The sequence below is a fragment of the Salvia miltiorrhiza genome, chromosome 2 (genome assembly GCF_028751815.1).
Source record: "Salvia miltiorrhiza cultivar Shanhuang (shh) chromosome 2, IMPLAD_Smil_shh, whole genome shotgun sequence".
NCBI classification, from domain to species: Eukaryota; Viridiplantae; Streptophyta; class Magnoliopsida; order Lamiales; family Lamiaceae; genus Salvia; species Salvia miltiorrhiza.
Window position 1 is genome coordinate 8,342,009 of NC_080388.1, and position 19,541 is coordinate 8,361,549.

Below are 19,541 nucleotides of genomic sequence, written 5' to 3' on the forward strand. Positions count from 1 at the left end.
CAACGAGCTATGAGAACTCCCAAGACAGAAAAGCCAATCACGTTTCTGCGCCTCCCTCTGCTCTCAAAACCCTAATTTTGATCAGTGTATTTACCTGAGAGCTGACAGCTGTATTTAATAGATAATAAAATACGTATGGGAGCGCTGCAATTCTTTGTGATAGGCGACTTCTGCCCTACTTGGGCTAGGAGACATTGGGCCAGCCCAGGGACCAGATACAAGGAATAAAGATGGGCCTCAAATAAATTAATTTATCTATGGTCAGCCCAGACCATAATTAATTTATAAATATCAGTTCATTCCACTAGAGAACCGATACTGACTTACCCCTTTATTGCCGGTGATGAGTCGGGGCTTGTATTTAGACTTATTAAATCTCCGTATTTAAAATATCCGACATCCATTAATTAATTAGAGCTCTGACAGCTTAAATTAATTAATCTCTTAATAATTCCTTAAGCAGTACCACTCAATCTTTATTATTACGCCTGAACTTAATCAACCTGCAGGGTTTAGCGCAATAAACCTTATTGAGCTCCTTAAGGGGATGTCATTATCCTATACCGGATACGGGTACTAATACAGATAATCAAATATCATATATTAACCGATATCACCCAAGATACAGAGTACTCGAGTTAGTATATAACTTTCACCCATAGTAAGTCAAAGTGATATACGAATTAACATATATATCTGAATACTTATTAGTATTAAGATTTATGAGTCACCGAGATCTTGATTCTTCACTTAAGTCAGATAGAAGAATACATCTCAAACTGTGGTCCTATCAATACGTAATGACGTACCAGTATAGACAAGTAGCCAAGACAAACTACTTCCATCTATACTGCAGCCTAAACCAATAACTTGTCCTAGAGTTATTTCGGCTGTGATCATATTATATCTCTTAAGGTTATTCCAATTATATGGTCTTCTGTGATCTACAACACACCATATAATCTACTTATACAGAGATAAAGAACATACATATGCAATCATGAACACAATCAGATAGGAGATAAGAATAGTGAATAACAGGAATCATTGTATACAAGCATAAAGTTCTTGCTTTCAGTATACAAATCCAACAATCTCCCACTTATACTAAAGCAAAACTTTTAGTATACAATGTGTCTAAATACTAGCTATTACAAAAACTTCACTTCATCTCTCCCACTTATACTGAAAGTTTTTCTCTAAGTGGGTGGCATCAACCGCAATCCCATCCCTCGAGCATGCTTCTCATAGGTCTTTTGCGGTAAGCTTTTCGTGAAAGGATCAGCTAGGTTCTCCAATGTATCAATCTTTTCTACTAGCACATCTCCTCTGTTTACGATTTCTCGTATGATGTGGTACTTTCTCTCTATGTGCTTTTGACGCCTTGTGGCTCCTGGGTTCCTTAGAATTTGCCACTGCACCCGAGTTATCACAATAAATTATGATACTCTTAGGCAAATTAGGGACCACTCCTAGATCCAAGAGGTAGTTCCGGAACCATACAGCCTCCTTAGCAGCTTCCGAAGCAGCTACATACTCGGCTTCCATGGTGGAGTCTGCAATGCACTTCTGCTTTGCACTCCGCCATGATACGGCTCCACCTCCCAAGGTAAACACATAACCAGAGGTAGATCTCTTCTCATCCCGGTCAGCCTGGAAATCCGAATCGGTGTAACCCAAAGGAAATAGACTGTCTGACTGGTAAACTAGCCTATAATCTCGAGTCCGTTTTAGGTACTTGAGAATATGCTTTACCGCAGTCCAGTGTCCTGGTCCAGGGTTCGACTGATATCTTGCAACCATGCCAACGACATAGCAAATATCAGGTCTCGTGCATAGCATCGCATACATGAGGCTACCTACGGCGGAAGCATAGGGTATCTTCCTCATCTCCTCAACCTCACTAGGCGTCTTAGGACACATGTCCTTAGACAGAGGAATGCCATGTCTAAAAGGTAGCAAGCCTTTCTTGGCATTTTGCATGCTAAAACGAGCAATCACAGTATCAATGTAAGACGCTTGAGATAAGCTCAACATCCTTTTCTGGCGATCACGAACGACCTTGATCCCCAGGATGTACGCTGCATCTCCTAAGTCTTTCATTTGAAACTGTTCGGATAACCACTTCTTTATGTCCGATAATAGCTCAACATTGTTGCCAATGAGGAGGATATCATCTACATAAAGTGCAAGGAAAACCACGTCACCATTGGCATCTAAACGGTACACGCAACTTTCGTTCTCACAACGAGTAAATCCATAGGATTTAATGACCTCGTCAAAACGTTTGTTCCATGACCTCGAAGCTTGCTTAAGTCCATAAATGGACTTCTTAAGCTTCCATACAAGATGCTCTTCGCCCTTCTTCACAAACCCTTCAGGTTGCTGCATATAGATGTCCCTTCCTTCTTCAAGGAAACCGTTTAAGAAAGCGGTCTTGACATCCATTTGCCAAATCTCAAGGTTCATGTGGGCTGCTATGGCAAGGAGTATTCGGATAGACTTGAGCATGGCAACCGGCGAGAAGGTCTCATCATAATCTATACCCTGTTCCTGGGTATAACCTTTCGCCACCAGTCTAGCTTTAAAAGCTGCGACTTCGCCATCCTGAATCTCTCTTTCTCTTGTATACCCACCTACTACCTATAGCTAAAAAGCCATCTGGTAGTTCGGTCTTTTCGTATACATCCATAGCACCCATGGATTCTATCTCAGAAACCATGGCCTCGTACCAAGAATCTGCATCTTGATCTTTCATCGCTTGTCTATAGTTATCAGGGTCGACATCCTTTTGTTCATCAACAGGAAGAAGATCCGAAGATTCTCCCAAGAACATAAATCGATCAGGTTGAACTACAACCCTCCCACTACGACGAGGCGGTGGTGGTACAGCTGTGACAATGGTTTGTGCAGTGTCCTGTGGTGCATTCACTTGCACACTTGGCTGGGGTGATGGAATCGCCTGTCCATTGCCTTCGATTTCTTGAAGGACAATCTCGGACTTAGACTTGTGATTATTTATAAAATCCTGTTCCAAGTATCGTGCGTTGGTGCTAACAACCACTTTCTGATCCTTAGGATTATAAAAATAACCACCTTTTGTTTCTTTTGGATATCCTACAAACAGCATTACCTCGCATCTAGGATCCAACTTTCTTGCCTCTTTGTCAAGCACGTATGCAGGACAACCCCATATCTTCACATGGCTCAGGCTAGGTATTCGACCTGACCATAGCTCAATGGGAGTCTTAGGCACAGATTTGGATGGTACTAGATTCAGCATGTAAGCCGCTGTTTCCAAGGCATATCCCCAAAACGAAATAGGCAACGATGCATAACTCATCATAGATCGTACCATTTCCAAAAGGGTTCTATTTCTTCTCTCCGCTACACCATTCTGTTGGGGAGTACCAGGTGCAGTCAATTGGGATGTGATCCCAGAATCTGACAAGTATTGCAAGAATTCGTTTCCGAGGTATTCGCCACCGCGATCAGACCGCAATGACTTGATAGATTTACCCAACTTCTTCTCCACTTCCGCCTTGAATTCTTTGAATTTCTCAAAGCATTCAGACTTGTAGCGAAGTAGGTAAACATACCCATATCTTGAATAATCGTCAATGAAAGTGACGAAATACTCATACCCTCCACGAGCCTTTGTGGACATCGGTCCACACAAGTCAGAATGAATCAATTCTAACACATGCGATGCCCTATTCCCCTTGGCCTTAAAAGGCCTTGCCGTCATCTTTCCTTCTATACAGGATTCGCAGGTTCTAAATGGAACAGCTTGAAAATCTTTTAAGATTCCATTTGAAACGAGCCTTTGGATCCTGTTTAGATTGATGTGGCCTAACCTTAGGTGCCACGCATGTGTATATTGTTCATGAGAATAATACTTCCTCTTATTTGGATTTGGAAGAATTTGTGATGTAGATGCAACATGGACAGAGTTATTCATTGGACATGTAATAGTATAGAGAGAGTTGTTCAAAATTCCAGAACAAATAATCTTGTTATCTCTCATGATAGAGACACCCCCATCAAAAGTAACAGAATATCCATTCAAAAACAACTTTGAAACAGAAATTATGTTCCGCCGAAACTCCGGCACATATAAAATATCTCTCAAAACTAAAATGTCATCACCAAAACATAAAGATAAATCTCCAATAGCAACAGCTGCGACCTTCGACGCATTGCCCATGGAGATGGTGATCTCATCACTTGCTAGCTCCCTTGTTGGCTTGAAGCCCTGCAAGGTGTAACAAACATGGTCAGTTGCCCCCGTATCCACTACCCACGAATGAGTAGAAAACGAAGCTAAACATGTTTCTGTTACTAAAACTTGTGACGTACCTTGTCCCTTTGCCTTGAGCACTGGACAATCTTTCTTCCAATGCCCAACCTTGCCGCACTTGAAGCACTTTCCCTTGGCCGTTGGCTTGTTCACGCCGCCGGTAGGGCCATCTACTTTGGCTTTACCGCTCCCACTAGCCTCATGGTCATGCTTGCCCTTTGGACCTTTCCACTTCTTTTTCCCGCCTTTCGACGAAGAAGTAGATCCCTTGGCAGCAACAAGGACCTCTTTCCCATTGCGCGTGCCCATGACTCCCTCCGCCGAAACTAGAGCATTCAATAACTCATTGAGAGTATAGTTGGCCTTGCTCATAACGACGTTGAGACGGAAGTTCTCATAGGATTTGGGGAGAGTGTTGAGGATGATATCGACCTTGGCTTCGCCTTCGATACCCCCTCCTAGCAGATCAAGCCTGTCAAACAAATTTGTCATATGCATGACATGATCGTGCACAGGACTGCCCTCGCTCATCTTACAAGATAAGATTTCTCTCATCAAGTTAAAGCGAGCAGACCTCTCAGACTCCCCATAAACCTCCTTGAGGTTTAACATGATGGTCGCTGCGTCATCCATGACCTGATGCTGGAGTTGCAAAGTTTGCGACATAGTCATCATAATATAGCACTTGGCCATATTATTCGACTTATGCCACCTTTTATGCGCCTCACGTTCCGCATCAGTCGACTCATCAGTTAAGGCCGCGGGACGTGGAGTAGTAAGCACAAAACTGTGCTCATCAGCGTCAAGTATGTACATAATATGGCGTTTCCATTCGGTATAATTAGGACCGATGAGAGGATTATTTGCTAGAATGTTAATGATCGGAGACATAGACATATCTGAAAGTAAACAAATAAACATGTAAGAACATGAAAAGCATATAATTCGTAACAATAATATTGTAACCTTTTGATAAAACAATATTAGTGAAACCTCCAACTGCCCAAGAAAACTCACGAGTAAGCCACGTTAGGGTGGTCATTTACACATGATTTCCTCAACCAGACTATTTACCTAGTCATTTAATTTCCATCCATGTCAACTTGACCTTTTGACAAAGGAAATTAATTGTTGGACTTTTAACTAGACCATATCATATTCAAGAAGGGACTCCGTTGGGGAGTTGTACATTGTACTTGAAATGATATCTAAGCAGCGACCACAATTTAACCTTGAGTATTAAATTCTTGAAATTGGCATACTCACTAGGACCATACCGCTTTCAATTTAATCTCTTGGTTATCTTATTTAAAATCCATCCTCTAAAGTACTTATGAAAATCATACGAGTAAGCCACGTTAGGGTGGTCGTTTACCGCATAACTCCCACTACTTAAACGGATCTAAATATTTTAATAGAAATCTCAACTTGACAAACTCGTGAAATCAAATATAAAGTAAGCCACGTTAGGGTGGTCATTTACTCACATTCTCAATCACTTGTCTTGAGACCGCATGTGGAGGTCTAAAATAATTTTTAAGTACTATAAAAATTATTAAACAGCTTAGTCTTTTTCTTTCAAAAGGTTTGTTCATGCTCAAGCACATAAACCTAAACATGCTTCTCTAGAACGCAACATGTAAATCATGCTCGCAGAATTCTAAAACATGCTTAAGAAAACGGCAAACCTACTATCATGCTTGTCTAAGCGCAATTAATAAACAAATATTAATAAACAAAGACGGGCAAAAGCAGGTAAAGAGCATAAGGGATTAACAACCACGACATGCAAAGAAACATAATTAAAGAATTAAAATTCTTCGTGACCCATTCGTGGAAACCCAACATCTATTCTATTACAAAATAAAATAGAAATAAATAAAAATGGACCAAAAAAGCCCAAAAAACGCCTAAAAAAGGCTGAAAAAACGGACCAGTCCTTGCTTGGGCCCAAAACGCGCGGCCCAGCCGCCCAGGCCCGTCCAGCAGCGGCCCAGATCCACAAGGAGCAGCCCAGGACCCGTCGACCCGCGCCCTGCCCGTCTGACCCGCCTCGACCCGCGTCTGGATTAGGGTTTGCGAGAAAACAGGCGCCGCCTAGGGTTTCGCCGCTTAGCGCGGCGCCGCCACCTTCTTCGACCGCTGCACCAGCTCCCTTCTGGCAGCCTCCAGCAGCAGCAACTCCTCGTCGAAATCGGCGACAGCAGCAGCAGCAGACCTCGGCGTGGGCGGAACAGCAGCAGCGGCAGCGGCAGTGCGTCGCCCGCCGGGCACGCCGCGCGGTCGCTGACCTGGGCACAGCAGCGGCCGCGCGGTCGCTGACCTGGGCGCGCTGCGCGCGGTGTGCACGCACCCGCGCGCGCGCCGCCCCTCGGCGCCCGCAGCCCCTCGCTCTCGGTCGCCTCGCCACGATCCGGCAGCCTCGGTGACAGCAGCACGCAGCAGCAGACGGCCTGACCAGGCGCGCGGCCCTCGGCGCCGGCAGCCCGTGCCGCACCGTGCCCGTGACGTCCTCCTTACACCTTCCTCGTCGTTGATTCGTCGTCATCCTCGTTTCGTTCCTCAGTTTTACAGATTTACAACGGAAAAACAAATACAATTGAAATCCTAATCTAACCACGGATTTTCTCGTGGTGAAAAACGATTACAACGTCAAACGACGTATCCCACGAATCAACGAATCACGAAGAACAACAGCAGTAAAAACAACGCACATTATTAATCGTACACAAATTAATAATAGAGCCAAGAAATTAATCCTGGGCTCTGATACCAATTGAAGGAATATTAAATTGAATTAATACTCGATTGCCCGATGATCGTTTCTTGGATTATTATTAATTCATCATACAACGATTAATTCCTAACATGCTCCTATGAATTTAACAGCTGCACACAGGTGTTAGGAAAAACTTACTTGAGAATCGGATGCACAGATGGTTGATGATCGCGTCGAATGATTCAGACTCCAGCTCTGATCTTCTCGACTGTATCCCGCTCAATTCCCAACGTTGGATGGACAACGAGCTATGAGAACTCCCAAGACAGAAAAGCCAATCACGTTTTCTGCGCCCCCTCTCTGCTCTCAAAACCCTAATTTTGATCAGTGTATTTTCCTGAGAGCTGACAGTTGTATTTAATAGATAATTAAAATACGTATGGGGCGCTGCAATCTTTGTGATAGGCGACTTCTGCCCTACTTGGGCTAGGAGACATTAGGCCAGCCCAGGGACCAGATACAAGGAATAAAGATGGGCCTCAAATAAATTAATTTATCTATGGTCAGCCCAGACCATAATTAATTTATAAATATCAGTTCATTCCACTAGAGAACCGATACTGACTTACCCCTTTATTGCCGGTGATGAGTCGGGGCTTGTATTTAGACTTATTAAATCTCCGTATTTAAAATATCCGACATCCATTAATTAATTAGAGCTCTGACAGCTTAAATTAATTAATCTCTTAATAATTCCTTAAGCAGTACCACTCAATCTTTATTATTACGCCTGAACTTAATCAACCTGCAGGGTTTAGCGCAATAAACCTTATTGAGCTCCTTAAGGGGATGTCATTATCCTATACCGGATACGGGTACTAATACAGATAATCAAATATCATATATTAACCGCTATCACCCAAGATACAGAGTACTCGAGTTAGTATATAACTTTCACCCATAGTAAGTCAAAGTGATATACGAGTTAACATATATATCTGAATACTTATTAGTATTAAGATTTATGAGTCACCGAGATCTTGATTCTTCACTTAAGTCAGATAGAAGAATACATCTCAAACTGTGGTCCTATCAATACGTAATGACGTACCAGTATAGACAAGTGGCCAAGACAAACTACTTCCATCTATACTGCAGCCTAAACCAATAACTTGTCCTAGAGTTATTTCGGCTGTGATCATATTATATCTCTTAAGGTTATTCCAATTATATGGTCTTCTGTGATCTACAACACACCATATAATCTACTTATACAGAGATAAAGAACATACATATGCAATCATGAACACAATCAGATAGGAGATAAGAATAGTGAATAACAGGAATCATTGTATACAAGCATAAAGTTCTTGCTTTCAGTATACAAATCCAACAGCTATTGAGCTTAAATATTTCAATGAAATGCAAACTGTTTATCCGATAAAATATTTTTGTGCACTCTGCTCTGTTTAAGGCTCGCATAAGTTAATCGATCGAGGTTCTCTCTTGACCTAACACATTATTTGAGAATTGTGTACACCTATTAGTTGACTCGGTGGGTTGATCTCCATTCGGGCACTAATCATGCATAAGGCGTTATAAGGGTGCTCGACGGGATGTGTTCCGGAGCATTGGGTCCCAAATGGGAACTTGGCTGGGTTACGCCTTCAGTTCAAGTAAGCAGGAGTAATGGATCCGTCGGTGGCTAAAAGGTCCGGGATCACAGCGAGTAACGGAAAGAGAGTGTGACAATTGCACGCAATATAATAAAATATTTTAACATGCTTAGAAGTTATTTCACTTAAAAACCTTCTAAGTCATGTCAAGTATAATTGGATAAACTGCTCTTATGATTATGAAATGTTTTTAAAAATGCTAGCCCACTAAGTACATTAGTACTTAGCCCAAAAATACTTTTAAATGTTTTTCAGGTTAATTGGTCGGTGCTGACGGGGCAGAGCTGAGGCTAGGGTTCAACTCCGTATTTTGTCTTCCGCTGTTGCACTAGCTCTTATTGTCTTTTATTCTCTAACTTAAGACTTTTATGTTAAATTCTGAATTATATTCCTTGTCGAGCTTAGACTCTAAACTTCTAGTACTATGTTATTTAACGTTGGTTATCAGAAGCATGAAATCAAACTTGTGATCCTGAGGTTTAGAATGTTGTTGATTGATTAATATCACTTGATTTCTATCTTTCTTCATTCAAAGGGCGTTGCTCGACCTTTTTATCCCATTATTTGAATTTCACAAGGTTCTTCCCTTATTTATTTCTATGATTTTAGTCGCACCTCGATTATAGTTTATTCCTTCAAGAATTGAGGTGTGACAATTCTAAATCTTACCATCCATAATCTTCCTAATTTGAAGGCATATAACGCAGGCATGAGATAGTGTAGGTGATAATTGTCATTTTCACAATTCAGGAACGGTTATTAAGATCTCTTTAATTAATATCAAAATTCCTTCCATATCTAATATAATCTTTAAACTCTATCTCCTAACCTAAACGTGAATGAGCAGTATTTTTTTTCTACAAATTTGTATAGTGACGTATTGTATACACATAATCTCATGAACTATGCATTAATATATTACGAACTCATTAAATATTAAAGTAGTTATCACATAATACAATACTTGTTTTTTTGTTTCTTCACTACCATATAATTCGTAACAAAAGTACTTTCAATTCGTAACATTGAATGAAAATTTTCCATGTTACATGAAACTATAATTCGTATCAAAAAGTACTTCCAATTCGTAACAATGGCCGAAATATATGATTCCTAGGGCACGATTCAGAAAAAAAAATGTTATTTTAGAGGAGAAAATAATATTCCTTCGTCTGTGAATTCATCTTTCTGAAAATATCAAAAAAATATACTCCCTCCGTCCACGAAATGAGTACCCATATTTCCTTTTTCGTCCGTCCACGAAATGAGTACCCATTTCCCTTTTTGGCAAGTGTACCCCACACATCTCTTTAATTAATACACTCAAAAAGTGGGACCCTTAAACTATTCATACTACACTCCATATATTTCTTAAAACCCGTGCCGTCCACAAATGGGTACTCATTTCGTGGACGGAGGGAGTAATTCGTAACAGATGACATTAGTACAAAGCATATAATTCATAACAGATGACAATAAAATTCGTAATGTACTATATTTAGACATATAATTCGTAACAACTACACAAAATAACACTTTGAAATATCATTAGACATATAATTCGTAACAAAATTAATGGCCGCTATTAGGTCCGGGGGTCTCGAATAGGTGTATGGGGGGGGGGGAAATACACCTATAGGCTATTTTTATGACAATCTACTAACCTCAATCAGAGGGATCTCAGTCAGAGATTAAAACGAAACTTTACACGCAAACTAAGACTCCTGTTTTACTGAAATCAGTTTTGATCAATATGGTTGACGACTGATACTGAAAGCTCTTCAGTAATGAGTTATCAGTTAAGTTACTGGAACTTAACTGATCCAAGTAAGGGCTTCAGTCGTGTTTGCTAAGATAGAGATGATATTGCTCTTCCTTACTATCAGAGGATAGTTCAGTCAGATTGATATCATACGCAGCGGAAATTAAACTTAGTTTCGCAATAGCCTCGGTGGAGCAAGTTGTTGGATTAAGGTTTCTCTTTGCTGTTAGTCAGTGTTCAGTTTTATCAATTGAAATAGCACAAGTATGAATGTAAAACTGAAAGCTGTAAATAACACAGAGACTTTTACGTGGTTCGGAAAAACCCTTTCCTACATCCACGGCTGGTTGATCAGACCAACAATCCACTCCGCAAGTGCTTGTCTGGTGCACTGCAAACCGTACTCGTGTGCTTGCATGGTGCACACAACCGTAAACTGAAGATAACCCCTCTTCAGCACCCACACACCTCGCGTAGGATTTCCCTGCTAAGCACACCTCGTGCTCAAACTTTTCACTCAGAGTTCAGAGTACCTTCCTGAACTCCGAATCACTCAAACACTCTTATGGGGGAGAGGTTTAAACGAGTGCCAACTATACTTACAAAGAACAAGTTCTTTGAAGCAAGTTTGACCTTTGGCTTCTGGGTAAACAGATATATGCCTAGGGTCTAAGAGAATGTATGTAATCAGCAGTGACTGATTTTGGCTTTGGAATTCTCTTCTTCGATTCAAGCTTTGGGCAATTAAACTTTAGGCTGAGTAGCTATTTCGGCAGAGATTCAGCTTATGTTGTTGAATCGGTGAAGATTGAAGTGATCCTCGAGCGCTATTTGTAGGAGAACTCTTGAATAGATCCGTTGGCGTAAATCGTACTCAAGATTTCTTCCGTTGGAGAGCAATTCGAATTTGGGCTGAGGCTTCAATCTTCGAGGTTCCTTGTCTGTGTGAAAACGGCTCTCTTTGATGGACATGAGATGTGACATCTCTGAAAAGTAACCACCAGATAGGAATGACCTCTGCAGAGATAAGATATTGAGATCTCTGCATTTAATGCGGCTGTACTTGTGCGTACGTGGATTCCTCTGAACGTTGGAAGATCAGTCCTAGGAGGAATGTTCAACTGATACTGGACTTTAGTATCAGTCCATTGCGCGCATTAAATAATCAGTCTTCAACTGATTCTTCAACTGATACTTCAGTTGGTATCTGCAGTCTTCAGTCTTCATTCTTCAGTCTTCAGTCTTCGACACCGCAACTAAACTAGAAACGAACTCTAACACTTGAGTTCAAAACGATTCTAGTCTATTACATATAAGTCCTATGAATTTTGGTATCATCAAAACAAGGGTTAGGATATTCCACAAGGTTCCCAACAGCCACAAATAAGCTAAAAAAAAAGGGTTAATAGCCGAAAAATACACGAAGTTTGCCCGAATTTGCAAATTGCACATGACCTTCAAAATTGGCCTCAGAATACATGACCTTTTGATTTTATCGTGATTTGCACACGGCGAGAATTCCGGCTATAATTAAAGTTGACCGGCAACAACGTGGCAATACGCGTGGCATTTTTAATGATGTGGCAATACGCATGGCATAAAAATTAAAAACAATGTAATTTTTTTATACATGTGGCATAAGAGAGAGAGAGAGAGAAGCAGACAAAATCGCCTAATTAGTCCTCTTCTTCTCCAGCATCGGGCGCGGCGGACGTCTTCCGCTTCTCCTGGTGGCACTTGTCGGAGGCCTCGCCGGTGACGAAGCTGATGAACTCCACGCGCATGGAGAGAAGGATTGTGGTTTCAGATCTGGGGATTTCTTCCCATTTGACTCCGATTGTTCCTCATCACTCCTTCGATTTCATCCGGCTCGACTCCAATTTTGGAAGGTTGGAGGCAGAGGGGGATTGTGGCTTCAGATCTGGGGATTTCTTCCCATTTGACTCCGATTTTCCCTCACCACTCCATCAATTTCATCCGGCTCGACTTCGATTTTGGAAGGTTGGAGGCGAAGGAGGATTGTGGGGGATTTGTGGATTTGGGGGTTCTGCAAATTTGGGGATTGTTGGCTCTTCGCTACTGAAATTCGTGGCATGGTGTAGTGCTTGTGTCGTGTCGTCGCTGTGGTGTTTGTGTTGTGGCTGGTGGAAGGCGGCGGCTGGAGACGAGGCCGCGCTGTGCGGTGCGGCGGAGATGGAGAATGGCGGCGGGTGGAGGATGGAGATTCAGGGAAAGGGGCGGAGATGGAAGATGGCGGTGAGGCGACATTCATATGAGCGAAGAAAAGGCGAGCGATGGAGGATGGAGGACGGCGGTGAGGCAGCGGAAAAAAAGCGATCGATGGCCTGTGACGGAGAAGAAGACCGCGCTGTGCTCGGCGGTGGCGGTGGTGCTCGGCGTCTAGAGAAGAAGACCAAGATTTTCCTCTTCTTTTTTTAAATTATACTCACTCCAGAAACGACGTCGTATTACTTGCCGGACGGTTAGTCCACGTCTGCAATTTCCGGCAGCCACGTCAACTAGACTTAAAGTTATGGTCAACGCATGTGCAAATCACAATTAAATTAAAAGGTCATGTATTCTGAGGCCAATTTTGAAGGTCATGTGCAATTTGCAAATTCGGTGAAAGTTCGTCTATTTTTTTTGCTATTAACCCAAAAAAAAAGTAGAGAAATGATTGTTAAGATATGAAAAATTAAAATTGCATTCACGTATGGTTCAGATATGGAAAATGAAATCCCAAAATTAATGGCCGCAAATTATGGAATGTCAACTTTATGCAATTCCCCTTACGCCCTTATTTTGAAAAATGCCACGAATTCAGAGCCTAACTGTTATGAATTGATCTGAAATGCCATCGATTAGGTAGAGATCTGTGGTGATATACGGCCATGTTCATCAGTATATATATCTTATTCATTACGAATTTTTTAAATTTTATTTTTCATCAGTATATACATCTTGTTCATTAGATATACGTTTTGTTCATTAGTATTATATGTCTTATTCATTGTACTCATGTTACACGAAAAATAGGGGGTCTCACTAGAGCGCGCCCCTATATATATATATATTATACTCTCCGTCCCATAAGAGTGTATCACATTTTTCATTTTCGTCCGTCTCTTTCATAAGAGTGTATCAATTTTATTTTGGGACATGACTCCACTTTATTTTTTTTTTATCCACAATCATTCATTTCTACATTACCTTATAATCAATTTAACCACAACCACTCGTTTTTACTAAACACATTATTTACCAACTTTTTAATAAAATTCGCGCCCTCTTATTTATGATATACTCTTACGGGACGAATGGAGAATGGAGCATCATTTTTTAAAAGTTCAAAATTAATATTCTACGTTGGAGGTCAATGGGACACGTCACAAATCCATAATTGAAAATTGAATAGCGAGGCTTTCTGGTACCTCTAATAAGTTCCTATTTATTGTAATTAATTCTCCCTTCGTCCTCTCTAATAGGCTCATTTTCTTTTTTTGGGAGGTCCCACTAGAATCGGCTCGTTTTTCATTTTGAATTAAAAAACATACTTAATCTCCATGCCCAAAAGGAGTAATAGTTTGAGATATTTTTGTAGATATTCAAATAGTTCATATTCTATTATAACTAGTACGCTCATGCGTGTGATAGACGACGTATATTGACATTAAACCATATATTTAAATAAATATATATAGATATTAAACAAAATTAAAATATAAACAAATACAAAATAAAATAAAATAATCGACATTAATTATAATTATTAGATAAATTTAAAAATTATTCGATAATGAAAATTAGTATTATGCATTAATAATATAGAATATTCTGTGTCATGGTAACTAAATAAATATTTTCAAACACAAACATAAATAAAAAGTTGTAAAATTTTAATGAAGAGTGAAAATAAAATATTTTAAATTTTAAATTTTTCATAATTTCATCGTTTTAAATTCCTTTTTGATGATTTTATACTATATTAAATTTAAGATGCATTTTGAATATTTTTTTATGAATCAAATTTGACGATATTTAGAAAAGAATTAAAATATAAAAGAACATGCAGAAAAAAAATAGTTGAAAAATTGGTAGGAGAAGAGAGAAAAAAACAGAAAAAATTGGAGGAAAAAACTCATCTTTTATATATTATATAGATTATTATACTTGTAATATTCAAATATACTTTATTATAATTATTAATAAATCAAAATATTTTTGTTAAATGACTCTTAGTTTCTTAAATTTGAATATGAACAAAATTATTCATACGCCATCCGTCCCTTAAAATTATGTCTTTATTTCATTTTGTTTCCCAAATATACGTACTTTCTATTTTTTCCTTAATGTGCCATCATTTCTCCACTATTAATATTCTCAATATGGGACCATTTTTCACTATCAATATATTTTACACCCTCCGTCTCTCAAACATCTTCCTCTCTTTCCATTTTGGTCCATCCCCAAAACATCTGTCGAACCTACTTTTGAAAATAATTTCACTCGCTATTATTCTTATAATCTCCATTTTTGTGTGTGACTCATTTTCCACTCATCTAATACACAACTAATTTTTATTAAAACCTGTGTCACCCTCCTTTAGGAAGATATGAAACGGATGGAGTATTGATTATCAATACTCTAAACAACTTTCTCAATCAATTTTTATTAAAATTTGTATCGGAAGATTTTAAGCATAAATATGAGGGACGGATGGAGCATGATCTACCTAGGATTTCCAAAACATGATATGGACTTTGCCAGTTTTTTCTTGGAAGATGTGACACCATTGGCTAAAGAATAAGGAGTACTCCCTCCGTCCACGAAATGAGTACCCATTTGTGGACGACACGGGTTTTAAGAAATGTATGGAGTGTAGTGTGAATAGTTTAAGGGTCCCACTTTTTGAGTGTATTAATTAAAGAGATGTGTGGGGTACACTTACCAAAAAGGGAAATGGGTACTCATTTCGTGGACAGACAAAAAAGGAAATATGGGTACTCATTTCGTGGACGGAGGGAGTATTTTTTTTATTGGATAAACATGTATAATAGTTTCCAAGGCATACAAAATAGATAAATTATAGTACATGATTTTCCAAATATGACAAGCTCAAACCTATGAACTCGTTGATCCAATTCAAATATGAGATATTTAGCTAAAAATACCCATTCCAACCCGGGATGAGATCCAGTGTCTCACGATCTTATGTGTGTCACTGTGTCCCATGTTTATATCTATTATTTTAAAAATATTTTTTTATAAAAATAAAATTTATTATAATACTATGAATTATATTTAATATTTATTTCAAAAAATTAAATTTTTTAAAAAGTATATACCATCACTTTGAATTTATCAACCTATTATTAGCTAATAAAAGTAAAATTAAATGATAAAAAATAATTATATACCCTAAATTGATGGAATAAACCCTAGTTAATAATCACAAAATAAAGCTAAAGCATATAAAATTGAAATTGAAGAAAATATATATAAGAAATTAAACAAAATTGAAAATGGAACACAAAGTGGGACATAAAATGTGGTACACTGAATCTCATTCCTTCCCACCCTCAACCATCCTCATGTCGTCTTTAATTTTTCAACCACAACTACTTCTATTCTACATTGAACATTCAAATTTTGTGTGCCTTTGTTGAAATTTCAACGTGCCTCTACATATGACACTGACATGTCATTTATTGAACAACTCTTGACCTCGTGTTGTGTCGGGGTTTTTTTAACCAATGCTCTCCCAATGGTTAAAGCAGGATTTCTTGGTGATTCTATGCTTCTTTTTTCGTTGTTCAGCATCCCAACAATATCAGAGATTAGTGGTCTATCAACGGGATTTTCTTCGACGCACAGTAGACTTATTTGAATGTATCTGATAGCAGTTGATGATGAACCATTGGAGAGTTCTAATATGGGATCGATGAGTTCATCAACACAATCACTCTTCCATAAATCCCACGCCTAAAACCAACAACAATATTCCTACATTATGAGAATTAATTAATGTAAATAATAATCTATTATCATTTCATTATTCACACTAGGACTTACGTATCTAAGAAGACTACGATACTCAGAACCGTACAAACCAATGTTCTTCTTTCCACTGATAATCTCCAGCATCAATATTCCGAAGGCAAACACGTCGGACTTCACAGAGAAAAGCCCTTCCATGGCATATTCCGGTGACATATAACCACTGCATTTGGGAAAATTAGCAATCTGCATGCAAATTAAAATTTCTTGCCAAATTGCAATATTTTACTTACTAAGTTCCAACAATCCGTTTAGTATTTGCTTGAGAGTCGTTCCCTCCAAATATTCTTGCCATGCCAAAATCAGATATTTTGGGATTCATGTCAGCATCTAGCAGGATATTGCTAGCTTTCAAATCTCTGTGAACTAGTCTCAACCGCGAATATTGGTGGAGATACAAAAGCCCTTGAGCAATGCCTGAAATTATATGAACGTGTTTCTTCCAATCTAGAATTTCTTTCTTGTTGTTGTCTGCATTCAAATCATAATAAATTTAATTAATCCAAGCTTTTGTTGGGCATGTATTCGTAGACTAGTATCATCTCATCTTTCTCGTTGCAGCATCCTAAGATTCGAACAAGATTTCTGTGCTGCAGTTTGGCAATAATTTCCATCTCAATTCTGAACTCCTCTAATCCTTGACCAGACCTTTTTGAAAGCCTTTTCACAGCCACAAACTGTCCATTCAGCAACTCTCCCTGCAAAATATTTTACTATCCTCAACTCTTGATTGTATGTAGACAATGCAAATAAAAGTGAGATTATAATATTACCTTAAAAACAGGTCCAAAACCACCATGTCCAAGCTTGTTAGTGATGGAAAAGTTGTTGGTTGATGCTGCTATGCTACTCAAACTGAAGACTGGCAACTCATGCCCACTTTCTTTCCCTTCTGCATTCGTCTTTTCAGATGAATTCAAATCAATCAGTAATAGGTTCTGATTTCTTTCCCCAGAAACTGAACAGAGACAATACAAAAATATATTAGCTAAAAGTTCATCACAGCAACTAGAAATGCGATTTGAACAAGAAACTTGTTAGTAATTACCTTTTCTTTTGAGCTTTGGGCAGATATAACAGAAGCAAAAACATGACAAAATGACCGCAGCAGCAATGGACACGACTAGAGCCACGACATGTACTTTTCTAGTATGAGCTGATTCTGTTCTGATATAAATATCCACCCCAACAGAAGTGTTTTGTGGGCTTTGCAGAGCCAACAAATCTCCTATATACCATAAACATGACCCGTCGCTATCATAGGCATAAGCAGAGCATGAGCAGTTTCTGGAGCATGCTACATTGCATAAATCATTTGAAGCCGTCCAGTGCTTACGGTTTGCAGGCAATCTAGCTACGGTTACCTTTATAAATCTTATTTTATTCTGGTCACATTGAAGGGGTATGTTTCTCTGACATCCATTAGAAAACTCGGATGAATCCCAATCTTGTTGAACCCGTGGTTCGAACCCATCCAAGCATCTGCAAGCGGGTGAATGATTTGCATCACATATTGTATTAGACCAACACATACGATGCGCAGTAGAAGCCACCACAATCCAATCCTGCGTAGCCTCGGACCATCCAAAACCGGTGAGTTCACCTCGAGACTCTATCACAACTCTCGACAGAAGTAGTGATTCATCGTAGAAATCATGCATGTCATATACCCCAACATCAGTAGAGTGAAGGGCAAGAATGTGAGATTTGCTAAAACTTGAGAGGTTACTACATATCCCTCTCTGCCAACCCCCACTTTTCTCCAACTCTACGGATATACTTCGGCTGTCTGCAATATATAAAGAGTACTTTCCGGAAGCAGGGTCGTTCGGATTCGTCCAAGGATGAAGTGGATATAAATATCCAAGAAAAAATCTTCCCATATCTGGCAGCCACGTGTCGGTCGGGTAGTCAAAGCTCTGCCATAGAATGCCGCCTGAAGCATCTCTCAACACGAAATTCCCAGTGTCGAGAATGACTGCCTCACTAATAATATTTGAATTATCGCCTAAACATCTCATAAGAATTTCCGCGGGCAGCAAACACAATTTAGAATTGTCATCGGGCAGGAATTGCAGTTGTGAGTTGTTATAGGAAGAGTAAGGTATAGGGAAGTCTCTATTAAGCACCCAAACAACAGTTCGAAGGGGTATGCTTTTGTACCATATGCCCAAGTAATAGTTGGTGGAGTTACCTGGATTGAAGAATCCCAACTCAAATTTGGCCCCTTTGGATATTAGTGTTTGATTTGGCAGGAGAGATTGGCCGGGTAACAAGGTGTCTGATCCATTGCAAACCAAACCCAACTCAAATACAATAACCGCAAACACCAATGTTAACAACACCACCATGAAATGAAATTTTGTACGACTGCTTAATGATCACACCGTTGGGAGAAAAAACAGAGAAAGGGAATCAAGTAAGGTTTTAAGCTAAGATGTCTTCCATGGGGTGAGCTACGTGCAGACGAAGAGATTACTGAAGAAAATGGAAGAAGGTGAGAGATTAAGGATATTGATTTATGGAAATTAGACAAGCTGAATCATAAAACAGAGTGAAGTATGCTACTTTCCACAATATTGGTGATTAATAATTGAAGCACCAATCTCATTGGGATGGCCTAGTGGTTAGGGTGGTTGCCTGTTGTCCAAGAGGTCACAGGTTCGAATACTCTCGGCCACAATAACCACTAGGTGGTGTGTGTGGTTTGTATTATTTATAATGTAATTTCATCAAAAAAAAAATAATAATAATAATTGAAGCACCAAGACTCTGGGTCAATCAACGACTTTGGAATTATCCAATTATTGTTGAATATTCCAACTCCTATTGTCATTGGGCGAATGTCACTTGCGCCAATGAAAGAGAATATTTTTATATTTAATGTAACGGATATTACATTATTTTACTAAGAAGACATTTATTTTGCATGATTGACTATGTTTATCCCCAAGAATAGGATATCTCCAATCTCACCCTTTCCATGGGATAAGAATTAAGCAAAATTAGAGGGTCTTGGGATATTCC

The 19,541-nt window shown here is 39.3% G+C and overlaps 1 pseudogene; it reads right to left on the reverse strand.

Annotated features, from left to right (window-relative positions):
- Positions 1-15,915: 15,915 nt before the first annotated feature.
- LOC131012920 (receptor-like serine/threonine-protein kinase SD1-7) lies at positions 15,916-19,119 on the reverse strand (annotated as a pseudogene).
- Between the last annotated feature and the right edge of the window lie 422 nt (positions 19,120-19,541).